Source organism: Vombatus ursinus, unplaced genomic scaffold, assembly GCF_900497805.2.
Source record: "Vombatus ursinus unplaced genomic scaffold, bare-nosed wombat genome assembly UNPS02014830.1, whole genome shotgun sequence".
In the NCBI taxonomy this organism is placed as follows: Eukaryota; Metazoa; Chordata; class Mammalia; order Diprotodontia; family Vombatidae; genus Vombatus; species Vombatus ursinus.
The window spans coordinates 48,076,896-48,085,899 of NW_020954608.1; the positions used below are offsets into that span (position 1 = coordinate 48,076,896).

At 37.4% G+C, this 9,004-nt stretch overlaps 1 pseudogene; it reads left to right on the plus strand.

Moving 5' to 3' along the window:
* The first annotated feature begins 4,247 nt into the window (after positions 1-4,247).
* Positions 4,248-7,964, plus strand: LOC114025239 (annotated as a pseudogene).
* Positions 7,965-9,004: the final 1,040 nt, after the last annotated feature.

Below are 9,004 nucleotides of genomic sequence, written 5' to 3' on the forward strand. Positions count from 1 at the left end.
AATATCAACATTATGTTTTTATGACCTTTGTTCTGCTGTTTTTGGATAGCAGATACCTTATGTTTTTTTTTTCTTTTTTCTTCTTTTAGACCAATTTCACTTATATTTCTTATTTCATTGAGTGTTTCAGCTTGGCTTCCTTCATTCTTTTTTATTTTTAATGTGTATACTTCCATGCTAAGATTTCCATGATTTTTGTCTGGGCAGTCCATTCCATTCCTCACAACTCTTTTCACTTCTTTCATTAAGCATTCAAAACCACTTTGGAGCCCATATTCTTTCCAGGAATATTGTAGAATTATTGTTTTCTGGATTTTTATCATGGGACTCATTTATATAATAATAATTCTCCATTATATTCAGTTTTTCTTTGAACATTTCTTCAGAAACTCTATTATCCTACCCTCTGAAGACTTTCCTACTGAACTTCCCTTACCCCCAATATCTCACCATTGACTGATTAAAATCTTGTTAAGGGCATAGACTATTAGGGCTATTGACTTTGCTGGGGTTTTTTTATTTTATTTTTTTCCCTGTGATTAAATTTCTGGGATTTCTTTTTCATTTTTCCCCTTTTGATTATATAACTTTTACTTCATTTAATGCATTTTTTAAACTATTTTGAGGTGGAAGTGGAATGAACTATTCTTGGCCATGAATTTTTACCTCACTATCTTGCAACTAGAAAACACTTTTTTTCTTTGAATTGTTGTAAGCTGAGCATGATGCCATTCACATATTAGGAAATGTATAAATGTTTGTTGAATCAAATTGTATGACCTCTGTTCTCATGGTACTTGTTTAACATTTAAGTGGGGAGATGAGTCATATGTCTGTGGCTAGGTAGCTAACACAAGGCACCAAGAAATACATGCTAATTGAGGGATACAAATATATAAATGCTGTAGAAATTTAATGGAGGGAAAGATAATTTCTATTTGAGATAATGGTTGAAAAAAGTTTAGAAAAAAGTGTTCTCATTTGAGTTGAACCTCTAAGGACATGTGAGAATAGATAGGAAGTAAGGAGAGTATTTTAGACTAAGATAAAAACATATGAAAATAAGAGAAAGTGCAGGCATAACTGGAGATTTAGAAACCGGAAGTGAAGTGTTCATGTAAGGAGTAGTGAGAGATTTGGGTTTAAAAAGTACATTGGCCCATGTCACGGAAAGCCTTGAATGTGAAATACAGACTCAAACTTTACTGATATTGTTGTTATTATTATTTTAATTCTCTAAAGGGACAATAATTAACTTTGGCATAGAGTTAAAAATTATAAATTGTACTACTTAAGCCCACTTAATACCTCTGTGATTTGATATAAGTTACTTAACCTCTCTGAGCCTCAGTTTCCTCATCAATAAATGATGGTGCTGGACCTCTGAGATCCATCTATGAATCTATAATTCTAAGGATCGAATAGCGTAGAAAAAAATCAATTGTAAATCTGTTTGATTTTCATTGTTTAATGTTTCAGAAACATCAATAGATACAATTCAAGTTGAAAGTGAAATCTGTGTCCAATAATAATACTGTCTTGGATTTATGTAGCACTTTACATCCAGATTGTTTGGTTGTAACTAAGAAATAATTATTTAGTGTATGCCCTATATGCAAGTTTCTATCCTTCAAAATATAGATTTTGGTGAACCCTGATTTATCCCCAAATAGCAATCTATGCTGTAATGTGTGACCAGAAGTTACTAAAGAAAAAGGAAAAGTCTTGAGCTATTTTTTGAACAAACTACTTATGGGTATGCATGCTAATGTATAGAACACAAAGAGTTTGGTGAAAGGAGAAAAATCCAACTGTGACTAGGATTACTGATAATACCTTAGTGGCAAAATCAATTTCTATCCAATGAAAGAGTTTAGAAAACTATATTGTGAAACTAAATTTATTTTCCCCTATAAAGAGGAAGTTTTAAGCCAAAATGGTTGATTAATATTAACTGAGAACATAGCATAATGATTTCTTGTCCCAGTCTTTTTTCTTCTGTTAAACTTTGTGCATGCCTAAAACTTGACCGGTACTTAGAGGAGTCTTGCTTAAATGACAGCTGGCACCTAGTTAGGGGTTAATAGATTGGTAGAATTGCATTCTGAAAACTTTACCTGAGCAAAAACACCTGAGGTAAGGTGAACTTCAAAAATGAACAATGGGCCAAGCCCTATGGCATGGTTGTGAATGTCAATAATGATAGCTACCATTTATATAACAGTTTAGATTCACACACTGCTTTTCTCACAACAGGGCAGAAAGGAACATAGTGCCAATATTATTATTAGCCCTGATATTTAGATGAGAAAACTGAGGCTCTGAGTGGTTGAATATCATTTGTATCGTGTTATTCTCTTGGTGAATGTTACATTCTTCACAGTAGCAATTACAAAACTTTCCTTTTCTTCAAAGTTCCTCCCTCTCAGTGGAGGACCTTATCTCTTATTTTTACCATGAAAATAGAGATTAGCCACGGAGTTCCCCCTTTTTCCCTCCTCTACCTCAAAAGCCATTTGCTTCATTTCCTATTCTCTTCTTGTATACTCAGTTCTCTGAAAAATAAGTGATTTATTTTCTTTGCCAAGTCCAAACCCTCTACTTGCACCTATGATCCCATTAACTCTTGTTAATTTAGTAGGTGCAGTCTTTGAACATGCCCTCTTCTCTTTTATCTTCATTTTCTTTCTCTCTACTGGCTCCTTCGCTGCTTCCTATAAGCATACTCAGTTCTCTCTAATAAGTGATAAGGCAAGAAAACAAGTATTTATTAAGTACTTACTAAGTGCCAGGCACAGAGCTAAGCAATAGAAATTTATGAATACAAGCAAAAAAAAAAAAACAAGTCCTTGCCCTGAAGGATATTACATTCTAATGGAAGAAGACATCACATAAAAAGGAGCTGAAAAATGGAGGTAGTGAAGGAAGAAGCCTCAAGGATACATGGTGTCAGATTCTAAAACATAAAAAGTAGAGCTAGGAGGATAATGAAGATTGGCCAGCCTGTGCCTTTTCACAAAATGGAGGACATGGAATGAAGTCACTAATGAGAAAAAAAGGGCTATCATGGTAGAGGAAGCTCCAGGGTATGAAAATCATATGAACAATTGGATGTTCAAGGGTGTAGAAGCCCCAGGCTCCTAGGGAAGTTCCAAACTGACATGATAGCTGTGAAATAGTGACAAAGTCCAGAATGTCAGAAGCAGAGTGAGGAGGGGAATGAAGGTGGGCTAACCTGGGTCACTCCTCACAATGAAAACCTCCAGGTGGAATTCTCCACTGGGAGAAGGGGGCCAGCATGACCTTCATTTGACATTACTAAGAGGATATCTTGTCTTCCTATATTTGTTCTGCATTTCATAGCTTGCAACAAAAAGTTACCTGTGTTCATTACTTTAACTTTCCCATATCCCTCTAAATCCTCTATCTGGATTTTGCCCTCCACATCCAACTAAGTGAAACTTCTCTCTCTAAATTGACAAATAATTGTTAAATCCAATGATTTTTAAAGTCCTTATCCTTCTTAACTTCTTTAATTTTCTACACTGTGGACCAACCCTTCTTCTTATGTATGCTCTCCACCTTAGTTTTTATGACAGTCTTCTTCCTGTTTCTCTTCTTATCTGTCTGATTGATCCTTCTTTGTCTCCTTCAGGGAAAATCATGCATACTTCATTTAGTGAGGATGGGTCCACCACATTCTTTCTTTATCACTGTTCTTTGAGTGATCTCATCTTCTCCTATAGGACCTACCAGAAGCAGCCCTAACTCAGCCTCTTCAGTTCCAGTACAGTTCAATTTCAATCTTGAGACAAAATGAGGCACTTGAAAATCATTGAATAGCTAAGAAAAAAAAAAGGTTTGCTTTGTATTAAAACAGCAAGGATATGTAAGAAGGATATAGTGACACTTAATTTCTCTGGATATTCCTCTCATTTCTTTCTGGACAACAGGGCAGGATATGGATGGACTTCCAAGAGCCAAGATGTCAGAGTGAGCAGTAAATTGCTGTAACTCTCTCATATTCACCACCAAACAACCATAAAATAGCACCTCCAAACAAATCCTGGAATAGCAGAACCAGCAAAAAAAAGACGGGGTTAAGCAATCTTTGAGCCCAGGAAATTGGAATATCTACAGGAAAGGTCTATCTCACTCAGGAGGAGCAGGCAAAAGCCAACAACAGAACCCCACACATGCTTTAGGATAGCCAGGGGTACAGGCAGATTACAGCTCCCAAAACTATCATGTGCTTTAGTGTAGCCCCAGTGGGCAGCCACCAGTGGCCAGACTACCACATCTGTCAGTATATACCCAGAAAACACAGAAACACTCCCACCAACCTCATTACATGCCAGACTTCATCACTGGGAGACCAGATCATCATCAGGTAAGCTGCCAGACCCTTACAGCCTCTAGCAGTGCCAGTTACCCCCACCACACCCCTCAGCACAGCTCCAGAGGGCCTTTGGCCACCCATGGGCCTCAGGGCAACATCAGTGCCTCACTACGTAAATAGCCAGGGCCTGCAGCCCCTGCGCAAGAAGCCTGAGACAGTGTCCATTCTACCCTGGGAGCAGAGCTCAAATTTAAAAGAATAGAAAAAGGCCAAAAAAAAAAAAAAAAGATGAGCAAAAAACAAAAACAAAAACAAATCTAACCATTGAAAGTTATTATTCTGACAGGGAAGATCAAGACACAAACTCAGAAGAGGAGAATAATGTCAGAAGACCTATGGGAAAAACCCCAAAGAAAAATGGGAAGTGGTCTCAATCCCAGAAAGAGGTCATGGAAGAGCCCAAAAAGGAGCTTAAAAATCATTTAAGAGAGGTAGAAGAAAAATTGGGAAAAGAAATGAGTGATGCAAGAGAATTATGAAAAAAAACTCAACAACTTGGAAAAAGAAAGCAGCTACTTAAAAAGTAGATTGGCCAGATGGAAAAGGAGATACAAACATCCATTGAAGAAAATAATTCCTTAAAAACTACAATTGGTAGAGGTCAGCTAGGTGGTACAGTAGAAAGAGCACCAGCCCTGGACTCAGGAGGACCTGAGTTCAAATCTGGTCACAGACCAGACACTTGACACTTACTAGCTGTGTGACCCTGTGCAAGTCACTTAACCTCCAATTACCTCACCAAAAAAAAAGTACAATTGGCCAAATAGAAAAGAAAAGATATAGGCTAATTGAGGAAAACAACACCTTAAAAGTTAGAATTGGACAAGTGGAAGTTAATGACTCTGTGAGACTTCAAGTATCAATCAAACAAATTCAAAACAATGAAAAAATAGAAGAATATGTAAAATACCTTATGGGAAAAACAACTGACCTGTAAAAGAGATGCAGGAGAAACAATATCGGCATCATTGGATTCCATAATCAAAAAGAGGATCTGGAAAGCATCTTTCAAAAAACTATCCAGGAAAACTGCCTTGATGTTCTGGAACCAGAGGGCAAAATAGGCATTGAAAGAATCCACTGATCACCTCGGGAAGGAGATCCCTAAATTAAAAAAAAAAACCCAGGGAACATTATAACAGATTTCAGAACTATGAGGTCAAGGAAAAAATACTGCAAGTAGCCAAAAATCAATGATTCAAATATTGGGGAGCCACAATCAGGATTACACAAGACTTTGGCAGCTACAACATGAAAGGATCAGAGGTCATGGAACATGATATTCCAGAAAGCAAAGGAGCTATCACTTACCCAGCAAAATTAGGTATAATACATCAAGGGGGAAAATGATTATTCATTGAAATGGAAGGATTTCATTTTTTATAAAATATCCTTTTATAAGGAGAAGATCAGGATTAAACCAAAAATTTGATCTCTAATATCAAAACCAATGAGAACCATAAACAGATAAAAGGAAAAGGAAAACATAAGGGAACTGTTTACATCCATAGTGGGAAGACGATACTTGTAATTCTTAAAAATTGTATCACTAAGATATCTTCTTAGGTTTCAGTGATCAAAATTTATGGACACAGAACTCACAGACCAATGAATGTGTAGGTGCCCAGGATACTAATATATGAGCATGGTTTGTAGCCATATTGATAAATGTTACAAGGAAACAAAGAACTGCAGCCAGTGAATGGCCAAATGGATGAAGAGGATGTTATCTATTATTTGAAATATGAAGACTCTCCAGAAAATGGCATCTTGAAATTGAGTTGAAAATACGTAACAGCTTGGCCCTGATCAATACTGAAATAGCATTAGCTGGAAGTTGGACAAATTGTGATGGTGAACTATAATCTTCATGAGCCCAAGGAGAGAAGCTTCTTCTATGACGCTCAGATCCTTCAAAAATGGGAAACTAGGACTGTTAAAGAGATCTATGCAAACTTACTGCTTGGGGGATGCTGGGGATTCTCTGAAAACTGTAGAATAACTTGTGAGTGAAGTTTACAAAATTGAGCACACTGGCTGTGTGAGTCCAGTTGGTTTTGGAAACTATTTGAAAAGACAGAGTGGTCCTAGTTGCAAACACTGTAAAGATAACCCAATAAGACTTGCAGAATGTGTGCCTACTATGTGTGCAGAGGAAAGCAAGACCCTGACAAGCAACGAATATGTGATGAGTGTGACATGGCCTTCTACATATACTGCCTCAGCACCCCACTGAGCTGGATACCAGATGATGACTGATATCACCCTGAATGTTGGAATGATGCCAGTGAAATGGTCTTGTCAGGTAGAAGTTAATAGAGAACAAAAAAAAAGCAAATATGGCATCTGCTACATTGTCATCTGAAAGAGACTGGGGCAAGGGTATGCATGTGTGGGCCACACAAGGGAGTGTACTATTGTGTATTCTAATCATTATGGACCAATCACTGGCATTCTTGTTGGTATCATGTGGAAGTTTAGAGTGCAGGTGAGTGAGTCTGGTGTCCATAGACCCATGTGACAGGTATGTACAGCAAAAGCAACAATAGTGCCTACTCTTTGGTCCTAGCAGGGGGCTATGAAGATGCCTTGGACCATTGCAAGTCTTTCACTTATATGGGAGGTGAGTGCAGAGATCTTTCTGGCAACAAACCGACTACAGAGTAGTCCTGTAATCAACTTACCAACATGGACAGAGCTCTGGCTTTGAACTGCAGTGACTGAGGTGAAGCTTCAGCTCCTCAGCAAGGACTGGAAAGCTGAGAAGCCAGTCAGGGTGGTGAGAAACATTAAAAGAGGAAAACATAACAAATATGCCCAACTGAAGAGAATCAAAATGATGAAATATACAAGTAGTGAAGTAGTGGCTGGAAAAAGGAAATGCCTTGTATGGCATTACCTCCACAGGAGGGATGATGATGAACCTGGCCCACAGGTAAGGGAAGGGAAAGATGGGATGAAGAATCTTAGCTTGATAATGCAGTATCCTGAAGGATATTTGGAAGGAGTTGCTGACAGAGAAGGAAAAAGAAAATAATATGAACAAAGATGAGAAATTGACATCTCCAAGGAAGGGAAAGGGGAAGAGGAAAAGGAAAACAGTAGGGAGTACAAAGGCCTTTCTGGCCCCTCCAAATACAGTCCAAAAAGACTGAAGTAGAACCATACAAACTCACCTACCAGCAGAGGACTCTCATCAAGAATGATGAATACAATGAAAAACTGTGAAATGATATATTAAGTGTACTGAAGGATTGGCTGAAATTCCTGAATAAAGTGAAAGAAACATTCCTGTGTATTTGCTATCAAGAAGTAGTGTTTCAACCAATTACCACTGTGTGTCAGCATAATGTTTGCAAGGATTGTTTGGACCTGTCTTTCCAGAGTCAAGGTGTACAGCTGCCCAGCTTTTTGGTATGATCTGGGTAACTCTAACACCATGCAAGTGAATCAGCCAGGGCAAACCATCATCAATCAGCTCTTCCCAGGGAGGACAACTGGCAATGATTCTGTCTGTCCAGCACTTCTTTCTTACTTTGGTGGTAAAACTTTTCAGTATGCTTAATTTAAAGCTTCACCTTTTCCCTGAAAAGATGTGTTTTCCCTACCTTTTTTTTTAAGTCTAAACTTTGAGGGATTTATTTTATATGTGTTGCGGCTTTTAAAAAAATGTTGGATACTACATAAGTGTGTTCAGCTCTTTGACAATATTTTGATGTTCAAATCCTCTAAGATGGTTCCTGATGGTTTTGGACCTGTTGCTTAGATGGTTTATCAAGAAGTTGTTTAAAGAAAAAAAAATCTTGCTTAAATACCTGAGCACACTTCTACCTTTAAGGTCAGATCCACAGACTTTACAAAGATTGTTCAAGCAACCAAGCCATGTTCTACATAAGAGAAGGAACTTTTGAGAATTCATTGTTAGGTTCATTAGCAGACTTTACCAAAAGTAGGAAAATATATGCTGATAAACTGCATGTTTTAGAAAAAACTGAATGCAGTATCCAACATCTTCATCCTATCTTTCCTCTTATCCATGGGCCAGGTTCATCATCATTTTTAGAAAAATCCTGCAAAATGTTTCATTGTCTTTTATCTTATCCAATAATATCATATCCACTAATACTATAAGGAAAGAATATATATGTATATGTATATATTTCTAAAAAGTTCAGATTTTGTTTGTACATGTGTAGATTTTAAGGTCTCAAAATAAATGCATTTAAGGATGAAAAATAAAAATTGTATTACTAATAACATCTAGAAGAAATATGCATAGACAGAAGGTATGGTTATAAGGTGAATTGGAGGGGATGACATAAAAAATAATAAAGGGATGAGAAAGAGGAGTACAATGGGTGCAAAGGGAAGCAAGAGGAGTAAATTATTTCACATGGAAAGGTGCAAAGTAGGAGGAGAGGAGATTAAGTTTTGCTTAATCTCCTCTCCTCCTACTTTCCTTTCAGGTTAGGTATAGTTCTAAATTCTACTGATTCTGTATATTATTCCTTCTTTGATCCAATACCGATGAGAGTAAGGTTTAAGCAACACCGATTGCCCACCCTCCCACCTTCCCCTCCACTGTAATAAGTCTTTTGCACCTCT